This window comes from Alligator mississippiensis, chromosome 5 (assembly GCF_030867095.1).
Source record: "Alligator mississippiensis isolate rAllMis1 chromosome 5, rAllMis1, whole genome shotgun sequence".
NCBI classification, from domain to species: Eukaryota; Metazoa; Chordata; order Crocodylia; family Alligatoridae; genus Alligator; species Alligator mississippiensis.
The window spans coordinates 91950555-91965907 of NC_081828.1; the positions used below are offsets into that span (position 1 = coordinate 91950555).

Consider the following 15353-nt stretch of genomic DNA (forward strand, 5'->3'; position numbering starts at 1 on the left):
GGAATCCAAAATCTCTACATGTAATATACTTGCTAAATATTCTGTAGTATGAGGTAAAAAAATACAGAATTAGTTGACTGATAAAGAATTTGTGAAAAGTTTTGAGCACGACCATCACTTTTGTTCTGTAGTTTTGAAAATGAACCAGAATTTTGTTCAAAGAACAATGCAATTATTAAACATTTATTTAATAACTGTTCAAAGTTTTCAGTTTTTCCTTTTATTCCCCATGCCCTTCTGTCCACATTTTATCTATTCTACCACTATATGCCTAAAATGAAGAGAAGACTTTAAAAAAAAATAATTTTTACTTTACTTCTTGAGGTAACAGAAAAGACGAGGAAGTTTTCAAAAAGACATAGTGGCCAAACCTAAAGCATGAAATTAAATTAAATCAAATTTAAATCCCTGGCAATCTTCATTCAGTGGAAAAATGGAAGAAAAAGACAAAAGAAGATAGGCAGAAAAACAAAAGATTTATTCTCATGTTCAATATAATCAAAAACATTTTTAACATGGAAAATAGGGAAATATCTACTTTTATTAATTTAAACACATTTCTAATTATTGCAATTAGCTATAATAAGAGGCAGAAAACAATTATTATTTTGCTGCATCTGACATTCACAATGTTGGCAATTATCATCCGTTGGAAGATTTCCTCTTCATTCAGAATGAAATGTCTTGCAGAAAGTGTGCATGTGTCATTCACAGACCATTTTAAAAGCTGATCATCATTTTTTGTGTGGTGTGATCATCAGTTAATATGACCGTGCTGACCCTTTCATTAGATGAAATCTTTTATTGCAGCATTTGCAATTGTGGAGTTGAAATTCAACTCCTGCTTTCTTGAGAAAATGCCATTTGGGACTGGTATGTCTTTGACTTGATTCTGGTCTCTCAGAAATGTTACCCCACTGCTGTCAGTGGAGTTACTTCTGTGTTACTACTGTGCCAGTGACAGAATAACACTCCTTATGTTTGGACTCAGAATAAATATGAATTTCTCGGAAAAGTTTGAGGAAAACATCTGTTTTGAATTAGGTGAGTAAAGAAAAACATTTTTTCTCTTTTTAAAAGTTTTGACTTTTTCTTAGGCACAACTCCAGAATGGCTGAATTCAAAACTTGAAGTGTCACATAGTTATACCTCAGTGATGAACAGAGACTTTGTTATGTTTCTAAGCACATATACCAAACTGAGAGTTCACTGTGATGGGTGAATTTGAGCCCTTGTGCTTTCATTTTTAAGCATCAAGAATGAATTAGACTTAATTAGGCCCCATTGGCACATGCTTACCATTTAAATCCTGTTTTTTAAGACCTGGTACACAGGCTTTAGGGAAAATTCTTGTTTCAAAGCTTTTCCAGATTCCGGACTGCAGAATCAGCCCCCAGATATTTCATTTCTTGCCACAATGACATAATTCAAATCACTGCTAAAATAATTGTCCCTTCTGACCAAGGCCAGTTTCAGGCAAATATAAACCCAGTTCAGTGTGGATCCCTCTACAGTTAGAGTAGTGATTCTCAACCATGGTGCCACAGCACTTGGGGGTGCCCTGAGTGCCTTGTGAGGGTGCCATGGAATATTAGGAGTGTTAGGTGTGCAAACACTAATGCATGGTTTACAAGATTAGTCCAGAGATTTTACACAGGAACCCATAGTGTCAAAAAACATAGTGGCTTGGTGGTGGTCTTTCTGAGTTCTTTGGAAAAAGAGAATTGCCTGTATTATTTTTCTTTAATCCAAAAATGAGTGAAAGCTAAGAGCTGGCATTTTCTGAGGGATGCTTTGAGTCTAACATGTTTGAGTACCATTGGACTAGAGTGCAAGGGCTAGATGCCATCTAGCAGTGGTAGCAGGGGCTACCCAGGGCCCTGGAGGAGCATCCAGAGTACCTCAGTACTTACCACTACAGCCAAGGCATATCTGGTTGGGTGATCCATGTTCTCTAGCAATTCTCTATTGATTTGACTGGAGGGGAGGTTTGTTTCTCCTTTTGGAGCAGGTTGGTAAAGGACTTGCATTTTCCTGATGTTTAGAGTTAGGCCAATACTCTCATAGACTTCCGAGAATACATTAAGAATGGTTTGGAGGTCCATTTCAGATTGAGGTTGAAGAGCCTTCCGTCCATCCTATACACAACTTCAATTCCAGGTGGGAGCGTGCTGTTGACAAGGTGCATTATGGTGGAGTTCAAGATGGAAAACAAAGTTGGAGTGATGATGCAATCTTGCATCACTCAAGTTTATATCTCAAATGGTTCTGTTTGATTCCCATCGCTGAGAACCCTTGCTGACATGTTGTCATGGAGAAGTCTTAGAACACCAATGAACTTGTTTGGGCAGCCAATTATGGACAAGATTTTCCATAGGGCTTCACAGTTTACAGAATCAAAAGCTTTAGAGAGATCAATGAAGGCCAAATAAAGAGATTGATTTTGCTCACAACATTTCTCCTCGATTTGACGTGCTGTAAAGATCATGTCCACAGTTCCTTGAGATGGTCTGAAGCTGCTTTGAGATTCTGGAAGAATTTTTGCCACAAGTGGGAGAGGGCAGTTGGCAAGGATATGGGCGATGACTTTCCTAGCAGTGGCCAACAATGAGATTCCTCAGTAGTTTCCGCAATCAGCTCTGTCCCCCATCTTGAAGACAGTAACAATCAAGGCTTCCCTTAGGTTGGCTGGGATTTCTTCCTTGTTCCAGATTTTAAGGATGAGGACATGAAGCTGACACTTAAGTTGTTCTCCTCCTCCTTTGAAAATCTCTGCAGATATTCCCGTCAATACCAGCTGCCTTGTTATTCTTCAAACCCTACCTCCATTCAAATCAACAGAGAATTTCTGGAGAACATGGATCACTTTGCCTATCTTGGAAGACATCTTTCATCAAATGCAGACATCCTACATGGAAATACAACACTGCTTGAAATGTGCAAGCGCAGCCTTTGGACATCTAAGAGAGTCTTCTTAAATCATGACATCAAGCCATTGTCATTCCAACGCTTCTGTATGGCTCGGAAACTGTGGCATGGCAGGAGATGCAATTGTGCAGATCGTGCATCAAGTCCTATTGTGCCTTTACCTGAATGTCTGGCAGGCACCTTAAATCCAAGCTCTCTCGTTATTTTCCTGACAAATTTATTAGTATGGAAATATTTTAGGAATCTCCATGTCTTTGATTAGCCTTGAATAGAAATAATGCTTATGCTCTGCCAGAATGTTTTTGTCACCCTTAATTCTTGCATGTTTTCATTGAAGGAAATTACCGTTTATTTTCCAAGGAAATATGGGGTTGTCCTGAAGGCTATTTTACATTCTGGCTATTATTTCCATGATGTAGTATAACTGCAGCTTTTCCAGAGATTTGTTAGTTAAGGGAGAAGGATCTAACTATATCATAAATCTGCCTTTTACTGCACTTACAGGGATGTATAGCTACTGCTAAATTTAACCATTTTAATGGTGCCATTTTTGATAAACAGTTTTATGACAGTATAGTCTGGTCTCAAACAAAACAGCTGTAGTCTAGGAAACTAAACATGTCTTTCCTAGTATTTATACTTGCCAGAATGTACAGGAAATATTCCTTACGCACACTGTTTTTTTCCCATAGAGCCACACGGAGACAAATAAATATTGTACAAGTGAATACTTGAATCATCTTCTAGCAAAAATGGTATTTTCTATAAAAAAAAAATATGTACAGACACCCTATTAATACCTATTCAACTGGACGTTGTTTATCAGTGTCATAAACAGTTGTAGAGGAATCCATCAACTACCTGGCTCTAATACAAGTCATTTTACTGTCTGTTAAATGTAACATTAATGACAAAAAGTGCATATACATGTTGATCTTTTAAAATAATATGTTTTCACATTTTGATAATTTAAAAATTAATTTTAGGTATCTATTTGGTATGATAAACTGATGGGTCAGCAGCGTTACATTGTGTGATGAAAAGCATGAAGATTGGAGAAAAATGTGAATTAAGAGCCAGGTATGGCTGCTGAGAAAAAACTAAAGAACAACAGACTACCTCTGTCAGTTCTGTATTGTATGTAACTCTGTTTGTAACAGTGTTGTTTATTTTTAGTATTAACATATCTGCAAATTATTTTGCTCTACACCCATGTAAAATGTATTACGGACAAGTAAGGTGGAAGATAGCTTGGAATCTAGGAATTCCAGATGTAGGTCTGCCTGAACTGAGAGCAGACTTTGTGAGCTTAGAAACAGAGAAGTGAATTGTCTTTCTTCCCACATTTCTAGAAATGTGACCCAGGAATTGGCAGGTCTGTATTTATTCATATTACTAAGTGACACTAAGGTGTACTGGTGAGATATCTATGTAACTACTAAATGCAATTGCATAAACCTTGGAATGAGATAAAATAACAGCAACCATAGGCCTACTGGTTCATTGGACAACATGAGGCAGGAGCATCAGATACCATGAGACAATGTACTCCAATAGAAGGAGGAGGAGCTGAAGCAGCTACCTCTCCACTCACAGCCTTGAAGAGGGTAAGAGGAGACACTGCCCAATCTCAGATTGTACTTGAAGGTCCGGGCTGACAACTTTAGACAGGTGTCAGCAAGAAGCAGTACATCAACCTCACCATAGGGAGACAGGAAATCACCATTGTCTTCTGACAACTGGGGAAAGATCCCAATTTCCTGCAGGGCTGGCAGGATGTTATTGCTGTTCCCCTCTAGAGTCTTGTTCCTCTTCAGTAACCTGAGTCAGACTCTTCAGACTGAAGAAGTCTGACCAACACTTAACATCAGCTAGCAGATCTTGATGTTTGGCCACTTAGGTTTGGCCTGTCCTTGTAACATATACCCTTGCCTCAGCAGCAAGGGTGTCCAGTGATGAGGAACTCAGTTCTCAACACCCTCACTAGAGAAGAGAAAGCAGCTGGGAGGATGTAGTCACTATCTCCCAGCTGTTTTCTTCTACAGCTGCTTCTGTGAGGGCCTACTTTGCTGCTACAGTAGCTCTCTGAGCCACATTTTCTGTCCAGAACACGGCCTGCTGAGGAGAGGCTCGTTTCCAGAATGGAAGAAGAAGACACCATGTGTGGAAAGGTGTCTATTTATACCATCAAGCTCAACTAAGGGGCCTTTGTCCTCTGCTAGGTGGAAGGTAAGGCCTCCCAAGTAGAACCCTCAACTTCGGTCAAAAGGGCTGGATCCTAGCCCAATCAAAGGGAAGACCTGAAGTATTAAAAAGCCTCAGCAATCATGAAGAAGAGTAGCAATAAAGAGCCATGGCCCTCCAGTTTCCCTACTCTTCAAAGTAGGGAAGGGCTGTGGGCCCTGACTGCTTGGCTGGCATGAAGATGCAACTTCCACCCAGATGTGGGATCTTAATGGGAGTGGTCCCTGTTACCCTCCACTTGACAGGACAGCATCACTCAAGAACTGTAAAATGCCTAGGTCAATTGGGAATGGTGAAGAGGCAGGAGGACTGACTGATGGTGTGGATGAGTGACAATTTAAACTGGGAAGTTGAAAAATGACTGACCGGGGTGAGTATTGTGAAAAGGGAGGAGGGTCAACAGTGAATGAAATGGACACGACTGAGCATAGAGTAGGAGTGGGTCACACTTGGGAAGCTGACTGTCTGAGGAAAGTGCGCAATGAATTCACTAAAGAGTGACTTGTGCATGTTGGAGCAGGTGATGTGTGTGTGAGAAACTGGAAAAAACATTTTGAAGGGCATGAAGGAAAGATTCATCAGAGAGAATGGAATGAGAACACAGAAGGAGGAGAGAGAAGTACAACATCCAGGGAGAAGGAGGACGGGGGTGATGAAGGGATGAAGTACAAAGACAACAGTGTACAGAACAGCGGGATTAAAGGAAAAGCAAAGGGAGAAAGAATAAAAGAAATATAGAATGAATGAGTTATATTTTTAGAATATGTTCAGTGAAGAGTTGAACAATGTTAACATGAATATAGCAGTTGAGTTGTTTCTAACAAAGGGCACTGGGACTTTCCCTGATTCCACCGGAATTTGTCCTACTCTATAGATAGAGCCAATCCTACTATAAGAGGGTTCTTCTATGTATGGCTAAGAGAATGCCTCCCGCCCACCTTTAGAATGCATTCGATTGAAACAAATGGTACATATTTTTTTAAAAGTCTCCTGAAGAAAGACAGCCTTGGGTTCTCTGGAAGGTAATATGCAGTACATAGCAATTTATGAGTTGCTTATTCTTCCTTGAATCTCACAACTCAGCCCCAGAGATATCTGGAGTGAAATGCAGGATGCCTTGTGTTCTGGAAAAGTTAGAGGTATTGTGCTTACGTGGGAATCCTGGGGAGTGCATGAAAATCTAATAATCTTTACAATATAGAAAGCCTGTCCTGCAGTTTCCATTACTGTTATTTGTTCCATTACTATTATTTGTTCAGACACATTGTGTTATACACCTGACCAAACTGGCAGTGTTCCCTGCGTTGTTATGGCAGCATTGAGAATAAGTGAGAGTAAAATTGAAAATATGACAGGCAGCCTAGGATAAAAAAAGGTCATGCGGTTACTTGTTATGCACACATGAATTTGCCAAAAGATTGTAGAATATGTACAAAATCTCTGCAATTCTAACATGTTAACATCACCTTTCCTGGTGAAGTGTTTCCTCATGAAACTTCCTATCCTGTCCCCTATTGCTAGCCACCATCCCCGTTCATTACCCAGCATCTAGCTTCCCAAGCAACGCCTGTCTTTTTTTGCCATTCGTCCAAACTACACCCAAGATGCATCATCCTGCAAGCATTTTGCACTTCCTCTCCCTGCCGCCCCCCTCCTCCCCCCCAAATAAAAACTCCCTGCTGACTAGACAGCTGGCCATGTCCCTCTTGCAGATTCAGCCCACAGGATGAGACAGGACATTCCTTTTGTAGTGCTCCAAGCCCAGTGCCCAAAGGTTCTGGCTGCTCCTTTTGAGTTAGGTGGATACAAGTGGCCAAAAATAGGTGTCTGAACATCAGGATCCAGTGGTAGCTGTATTGGCCAGGTCTCTCCAATATCATGCTATGACCCTGTCCCCACCCTTGTTAGGAAGAAACCAACAGCTGCATTTGATCAGACCAAGAATTCACTTGGTTCTGAATCCTGTCTCTGGCAGCAGTCAGAACTAGATGCTGCCTACCTAAAATATCTGCTTTTGTACTGTCTAGCTCAGTGATTCTCCACCAGGGTGCTGTGACAGCCTGGGTGCCTTGAGATCCTTTCAAGGGTGTTGCAGGGTGCCACTCAATGTTAGCACTATTAAGTGTGCACACACAATTCACAAGATAAACCCAGAAATTCAAATAGGAATCCATAGTGGTAAAACCATTCTGACCTGATGTGGCCTCTTTGGCCGTATCTATATGAGTGTGGACTTGTGGTAAGTGACACTGCAGACCTGTCCCATACACTGCACATACAGGCATTCCCTGCACTTTGCAGCGTGGAGGGTTTTTTGACCCCTGGAGACTCTTGGGTTCCCGGATCAAAAAACCCAATGTCAGAAAAAAGTGGGGCGGCACACATGGCAGTGCACACCACCCGAAACCAGAGCCTGGCTGGCTGGAGCCATGCTCTGGCTGCTGGCCAGGCTCTTTGCTGCAGGAGCACTGTGGCTGCAGCTCCTGGAGGCCCCCAGGACCCCAGGTAAGGCACAGTTGCTGGCCTCAGCCTCCCCTACCCCACCCAGTGTAACCTGCCACACACCGGAGCACACTTGGCATGGGCATTCCCTGGGGACAAGTAGCAGCGGCATAAGGTGTGCCACTGCTACTTCTCCCCAGGGAAACACACTGTCATTTTCTCTAGGATTTCTCCATAGTCAAACACAAGTGAACACAAAGGGCTCGCATTTTCTGATGGATGTCTTGAGCCTAGAAGGGGGGACCTTGAGTCTGTCAAGGGGTGCCATGAGTCTAAAAATGGTTGAGTACCACTTATCTACCTCATCTCAATTGCTAAAGGTTAGAGCAGTGGTTCTTAACCTTTTTAGACCCAAGGCACCCCATGTTAAATTTCAGGTACTCATCAGAAAATGCTATTTCGGCTGTCACTTGCTTTTTGACTATGGAAACATACAGCCATTCTTTTATTGCGAAGAACTCAGAAAGACCACAACAGGGTAGAGTGTTTTTAAGGGTACAGATTCCTTGGTGTAATTTCTGGGTACATCATGTCAATCAAATTGAATGAACTAGTAATGGGTGGCCATGCCCCGCAAGTGAACTGCCCAAGTTGCAGTCCTCTAGCACCCCAGGATGCAGTGTCCCTTTCCTTACTCTCCTGTTCTGTGTGGACAAACTTTCCATCCCCTGAACTCTACTGCCCAGGCACCAAGCTAACATCTCCTGCCTTCCTGGGGAGTATGACCTGCCCTCCCCCATGGATACAACCATGCTAACAGCCTACTGTTCCTTCTCCCTCCCCCCCAGCCACATCCCCCCACATATAGAGCATGGCTAGAAACGTGTCCTAGCTCACCAGGACAAGTTGCAAGTCTCAGCAGCAAGTCCCAGCTGTAGCTCTCTGCTCACCAGCCCTCCAGCAGTAAGTCACAGCTGGGCAGGTGGGGAATAATCAGAGGAGGCTTTTAGCTAGAAGGTGTGATTGCTCCCAAACTCAAGGTAGCACTAACCAATCAGCATTTGAGTAACTCAGAGTCCAACATGTAGCAAGGCCCTTTTTCTGCAGCCTGCCTTGCTTCTTCCTGAACAACCCCAGGCATTTGGATACCCCATAGCCTGAATGGTTTCTCAGTACAACCACGCTTGGTGCTAGCCTTGAGGGCAGCCCCAGCCTTTCCCCTGTTCCGGGCCTCTGCTGGCGGCTCCTACACGGAGCTGTTGCCACAGGCATGTATCTGGCATGGTTTACGGATGCTCCTGACACCTGCCCTTTCTGCGAGCAGAGGGAGACCGTGGAGCAGAGGGAAACCGTGGAGCACACCTACCTGGAGTGCACCAGGCTGAAGCCCCTTCACGGCCTCCTTCAGAACCTCCTGCTGGGGTTCTGCCTGCACCAGGAAGGAGGCTCTGGGCAAGAGGACCCTGAGGACTGTGGGACTGCTTTCTTATCCCCAATGTGATCCTGTCTCCAGGCAGAGTATCACTGAGCAGTGTCCACTGGCACCTTGGACTCATTTGAGGGCCTGTGAGTGCTGTCCAGTGTGCTTTGCTTGGTGTCTCCCCTTGGCACTCTTGTTATGAACCTTTGACCTCCACTCCTGTCCCTGTTTTCATTATGATTTGTCCCAAGTAACCAGTCACACATCACTAGTGGCCCCCAGTACTAAAAGAGAGCTTATAGTATCCTTGGTGGGCCATGAAATCCCCTGATGTGTTAAAGTCCTGTCCCTGGTGTGATCCTTTCTCTGGGCAGAGTACCACTGGGCAGTGTCTGCTAGCTCCTTGGACTTATCTGAGAGCCAGTGGGTGTTGTCCGGTGTGCTATGCTTCATGTGCCCCCTTTGGGCACTTGTTTTAAACCTCTGACCTCACTCCCAGCCCTATTGTCTTTAATTGTTCCCAGAAATCAGTTATTTTCTACCTAGCGGCCTCCCTTTTTTAAGGGGGGCTTATAGCGTTCCCTTGTGGGTATTGGCCTGCATTACAGGCTGAGGGATACTCTCAGGGACTGCTTTCCTGTCCCTTGTCTGCCAGGGCTGCTGACTCTGTTTGAATCTATTCTGGGAGGTTTCCAGAACTCCAGTGTGCCCACGACACACAATGCCAACATGCCCACATGCTAGCATATATCAGTTCTGGGTTATGGTTATGGGCATGTAGACTTTATGGCAGGAAGACATGTGCATGTTCCTATTACATTTTAAAAACCCACCACCCTACAGCATAAATTGGATTCAACCTTTAATAATTATTTTAACTAATATCCTATCAGTTATGTCCCCGGTGACTCTCAGCAGTCTCCTGGAGATTTACATCTCATTCCTGAAGGCTCCAAGGCAGTCCTGGAAAGCTGGCAACCCTAAATGTGCCCACTCACCGCTGTCTGCTCAACCCTTAAATGTGTCTGCCCAACCCTCATGTCTGCTCAGCCTTTAAATGTGTCTGCTCAACCCTAAATGTGCCTGCTTACACTCCAAATACATCTGCTGAACCCTAAATGTGTCTGCCCAACCCTTTCTCTGCTCAACCCTAAATGTGCCTGCTCACTTCTGTCTGCTCCACCTGTAATGTGCCAGCTCACCCCATGTCTGCCCACCAGTAAATGTGCCTGCTAACCCCGTCTGCTGAACCCTAAATGTGTCTGCTCACCCCATAAATGTGTCTGCCCATCCCTTTGTCTGCGCAGTCCTAAATGTGTCTGCCCACCCCCTATGTCTCCTCAACCTGTAACGTGCCTGCTCACCCCCCAATGTGTCTGCCCAACCCCAAAGGTGCCAGCTCACTTCTCGGCAATTTCCCTGGGCAGGGCCGCTGGCTCCTTGGCGGCCGGGGGCGCTGTCCATGCTGCCGCGCTCGGGGTCCCCCCTCGGCTCCCTCACTCTGACCCTGTGATCTCCCCCGCCTTTGACCGGGTCCCAAGAAAAGGAGCCGGGAGTTTCCCAGGCGCCGCCTTGCCCGGGGAGGCTTTATGGTTCCTGGCGGCGGCCCCGGGCCGGGGTCCGGTGCAGACAGGCCCGCGGGCGAGGGGCAGCCCCGGGCGGAGGCGGCCCGCGGAGGCCGGGCGTGGGCGGCGCGGCTGCGGCTGCGTGCGGCGCCGGGGCGGGCGGTGGGAGGAGGCAGGGATGCACCCTAAGCCGGGGAGTCAGCTGAGGCGGGGAGAGGCCAGGCTCGGCGGCGTCGCCTCGTGTGCGCAGCGGCCGCACAAGTTTCCTTCGTGCTGCTCCGCGCCCGCCCGGGCTCCAACTTCCCGCCGCGGCGGCAGCGGGGGAGCGGCCAGGCGGGCCGGGCGCGCAGGTAAGGCTGAGCCGTGGCCGCGGGGTGCGCCAACTTCCTCGTCCCCGCTGCAAACTTGGCGGGCCCCCAGCCCCTGCGCCGGGACGCGGCCGCCCCAGCCCCCGCCCCCGCCCCGCCGCTTCTCCAGTCCCCGCCGCGGGGGCACAGCGGCTCGCAGCCGCCTCCGCTGGGGCTGCCCCTCGGCGCTGCTGTCCCGGCCTCTCCCTGGCTTGCCATCGAGAACGGGCTGCAGCCCCGGGCTCGGGCGGGGAGGGCTCGTCTGTCTAACCTTGCCGCCCCCCTCTTTTCTTTTTTCTCCCCCTCCCCCCCGAGCCTTGGAGAAGCGGGGCTGAAGGGACCCGGCGAAGTTAGGCTGCCCGAGGCAGGATCCGACCCATCCCAGCCTCCCAACGCTTTTCTTTTGAAGCTGGGCAGAAGTCTGTATTTAAAGCGGGGTGGCAAGTGCTGATTCAGCAGGCGGCTCTGAAGCGGTGCTCTCTGTGCGTGAAGAGGGGGGGAAAGGGAAGAAATGTTTGGATTTGTTGAACCGGGAGCATATGGCGCTGGCATGTCAGAGCAGCATGGGTCCAGGCTTACTGAGCAGCTCTAAGCGGGCTTCTCGCTGCCCGTTTTGTCTCCTTGAAGGAGAGGGGTGGGACGGAAGGCAAAGTTTGGGTACGTCTCTCCCTCTTTCCTTCAGTTGCATTCGGATGATGGGTTGGAAAGGTTGCTGCTTCCTACAGGGGTGGATGTTTTAATTCTTTGTTGCTGTTTTATTTAACTGCTCCGGCTACAAAAAGCTGCCTTGGTCCACCACGAAAGCTCTAACTTAATTTCTTCTTCCATGCATGGACCTGCCTTATTTACGGCACTGGAAAAGGTACAGAGAAGGGCAGCAGGGCTAATCCCAGGATTAAAAGGAGTGAGTTATGAGGACGGGTTTAAAAAAAAAAGTGTACGGTGCTTAGAAAACCTGACTGGTGTGCCTCAAATGCCAAAGGCTGAATGGTGGAAATGATACTCCTGTTGGCTCCTCCTCTGCAAAGGCAAGAGAAAAGATATTAAGCATGTTCTGCAGTTACGGTGCTCCTTACCTAGAAGGTCTGATGAGAAGAGATGCAGCTATTTAAGAAGCGTATTTTTCTCTTTCTCATCCTTTGGTCTCAAGGTGTGCATTTCTATTCTAACCAATACATCGAACTTTTGATTCTGAAGCTTGCTTTGCTAAAAAAAAACCCTAAAAATATCGATTTGTCTTTTTAAAATGCTGCACAGTGTAGGGTAAACAAAGCTTGGAAAGCAACACTTGGTGGTGTCTGTTCTGAACTATGAATTGATAGAAAGGCAGACTTGTACACCTGCCTTCAGTGATTTTCCCTCCCATACACACACTTTTTTTTGTACTGTACTTCATTTGCACTCTTATTTGCTCTTAGAGGTAGCTTCTGTTTGCTCTGGCTGGGTGTTAGATCTTATGGTACTTCTGTGGTTTTCCTTGGTTTTGATAATCCAAATATTCTCTCCTGTCTTGCTCCATGTATCTGGCTTTCATCCTCTAATCCAGTTGTGACACTCTTTCAATGGTGTTTTGTCTTCTAGTCCAGAAAGCTTTCCCTAATTGCAAAGCGCATCTGTTTTTGGTTCTGCTCACAGAACCTGGCTGATGTCATTGTAGTTTCTTATAGACACTGGGTTTCTTCCTGTATTGCAGCCCAGTGTCTAAAAGTAGCTGGATCCAACTAGCTATGGGATCCCTCCAGCCTGGGGAGTCCCGGGTGGCAGAGAAGTTGTATAACTGTCAAATACCATTTCTTCCAGGAGCTGTTGTAGGATGGGGTGAGAGGGTTGGGGGCATATGACTGTGCTAGCCTGTGTTTCTGATGAAACCCAGTTAGCAGTGTCCTACTGGAGGCTGGTGCCAGCTGGTGTGTACCCCACTGGCTTATGTCTAAATACCACAGTCTGGCTTTGAGAACCAAGCAAAGAGGTACAATAAGAAAACTCATTGTCAGCCATAAGAGAATGACACACATGTTTTTAAGGCATTACATGAACATTCCTTTTAGCACCCTGGATTAATTTAGTTGTTTGGGTTCCCTACGTAAAACGTGTGCGACAGAGTAAGAGCTCTAGGGGGAGAAACTTCTGTAGTAAGGCTAGATTTCTTCACTTTAAAAGTGTTTGCTTGAAAGCGTGCTGAGCAAATCTTACAAAAACTGTTTGAATGTAGTCTCATGGGATGTGGTCGTGTTGCAGTAGTGAACTTTTCGCACCTCCATTTTGACTATCTGATTTAGTTTATTACTAAGGATGCATGGCTTTCAATTATAAGGTCTTCTCTAAAGAGCTTCTTTTCTATGTATGCTAACTGAAGGCCCATGCCCCATATCTGGTTATACCTGTGGGCATCATCCCAGGAATTGGTCTGAGAGCAGCTCCTAGTCACTTTCACCTCTGCACATCATTAATGAGGTTTTGTGACAGGTGAGGGTGGGGCTGTGACTCCTCCCCTTTTGGATCAGTTTCATCCTTTCTAGGAATGAAGCAACCAAAGAAACCTATAACAGAGGTATCAGTCTCAGTTCTTTTCTTTCAGCCTTGCCACTAGTTGCTGGCTCAGAAGCTACTTTCCGGCTCTAACTCAGATGTGACAAGTAAGTGCTGCTTTCCTTTCTCTTTCTCCAGAGCCAGATAAGAGCAACATGGGTGTCATGGCAACATTATTTCAGGTAAATGGATGCCTGATGCCATTGGCCCGTGCTTCATTCTACCTGTTGTTGTTGCTGGTGGTTGTTCAGTGTTTGTTCTGTTTCCATTGCTTCTATCCCACTAGGCTTGCAAATCTACCTGCTCCCAGACCTCGACATACTCCAAACCAGATCCAATTTATCTGCCTTTCTCCTGGCCTCTGTAGATTTGGACATCTGTTCCTTCACTCACACAATTAACTCAGAGTTCAAATCAGGAGGAAAGGAAATGTAAAGGTAATGTTGCTAAGGAAATGTAAAGTATACAAAGGAAATTGGATTCTATTGCCTACATGCCGACTAGAAGCAGGCCGCACAAAGTGACATGACTTATCCTTGTGGGACAAGGCAAGGCCAGCCAGCAGACAATCTTTGACCACACCAGTGCTGAAGCATCTAACATAGTCTGCATTGTCAGACCTTGTTGGATGAAACTGGGAACTCTCTACTAGCTCAACTTGTTCCTCCAGGATAACTACTTCATTGCAGGACAAGGTAGGATAAGAAGCCAGACAGCGGTGCCTTCATCTTTTCATCAAACAGTCAATGCAAGGGAGGTGCCTTGAGCACGAAAATTCAAGCTTAATTCATATGAGAGCAGAAATGATTCGGGTCTAACAGATTGCATGCTCCTTTACAGGTTAGTGCCATCAGTGTTGTAGTTAAAGTTTCATCCTGAGAGACTTTAACATGCTCATCAACAAGTCTGTGAAAATCCAAAAGCTCAGTTGTTCACTGAGACAGACTATTCCTGGTTCAATTCAAGTAGCTGGTCACAATCTAAATCTGGTCCCTTAGCCCAGGGGTGGCCAAATATGGCCTGAATGCCAGATCCGGCCTGCCAGGTGACTGGATCCAGCCCACGGCATCCAGTCACCCTGCATGGGGCCATGCTCTGCCCAGTTGCGTTAGGGCACACTGCACTGGGCTCCCATTGGGCCAGGTCCCAACCTGCGTGGAGCTTCTGGAGGGGCTGTTTTTGGTGTAGCTGAGTACTGTTCTGCACTCTCTGCCTCCAGTGGTGGCTTCTGGATTTGATCTTGCCCCTGCTGTGCTACTTAGTGATGTACTGTGCAACGCCACTCTGGGCAAGCAGTTTCAGCCAGATGGCTCCTGCCCCACCACATGGGGCTCCAGCTTCAGCTCATGGCTGCCTTCTGGTGGAAGGCATCTGGGATCTGGAGCCCCACATGCCTGCCAGGAGTGGTGTGGCAGGAGTAGGAGAAAGAGCTGCTGTTGGAGTTGGGTGGTGCAGAGCTGCACCAGGAACAGCCGGTCAGAAGTTTCTCCTGTCCCTGCTGTGCTGCACCACATCATGCTGTTCTGGGTAGGCAGGCGGGCAGGTGAGCAGCTTCAGCTGGGCTACTGCCCCAGTGCCCAGCCACCTTGCAGGAGGCTGGCTGAAGGGGCAGGATCCTGGTTGAAGCTGCTTGCCTGGAGCAACATGACTTGGCACAGTGCTGCAGGGGCAAGACCAGGAGCAGGAGTTGCCACTGGAGGCAGGGGGCACAGAGCAGCACTTGGCTGGGCTGTGGGCACTGGTGGGAGTGTGGTGCAGGCTGCCCCAGTGTGAGCGAGCGGAGCTCAGCCCCATGCAGAGCACTGTGGGGGCAGTGCGGAGTGCACTGCCTGGGCAAGCTCTGCTGTACGAGGCCCCCCCACCCCACCCCACCCCTTC

General features: G+C 46.7%; 1 protein-coding gene across 2 annotated transcripts in view; it reads left to right on the plus strand.

The window, feature by feature from the left end:
• Window positions 1–10793: 10793 nt before the first annotated feature.
• GRB10 (growth factor receptor bound protein 10) overlaps window positions 10794–15353 on the plus strand; it is a 201913-nt gene continuing 197353 nt past the window's right edge. Inside the window, exons 1-2 of one of the 2 annotated variants that reach the window (XM_019483873.2) lie at window positions 10794–10949; window positions 13525–13582. The gene's annotated coding sequence lies outside the window, so the exon portion shown is untranslated. The remainder of the gene's footprint in view (window positions 10950–13524; window positions 13583–15353) is intronic. The other variant, XM_006270561.4, reaches the window with a different exon arrangement.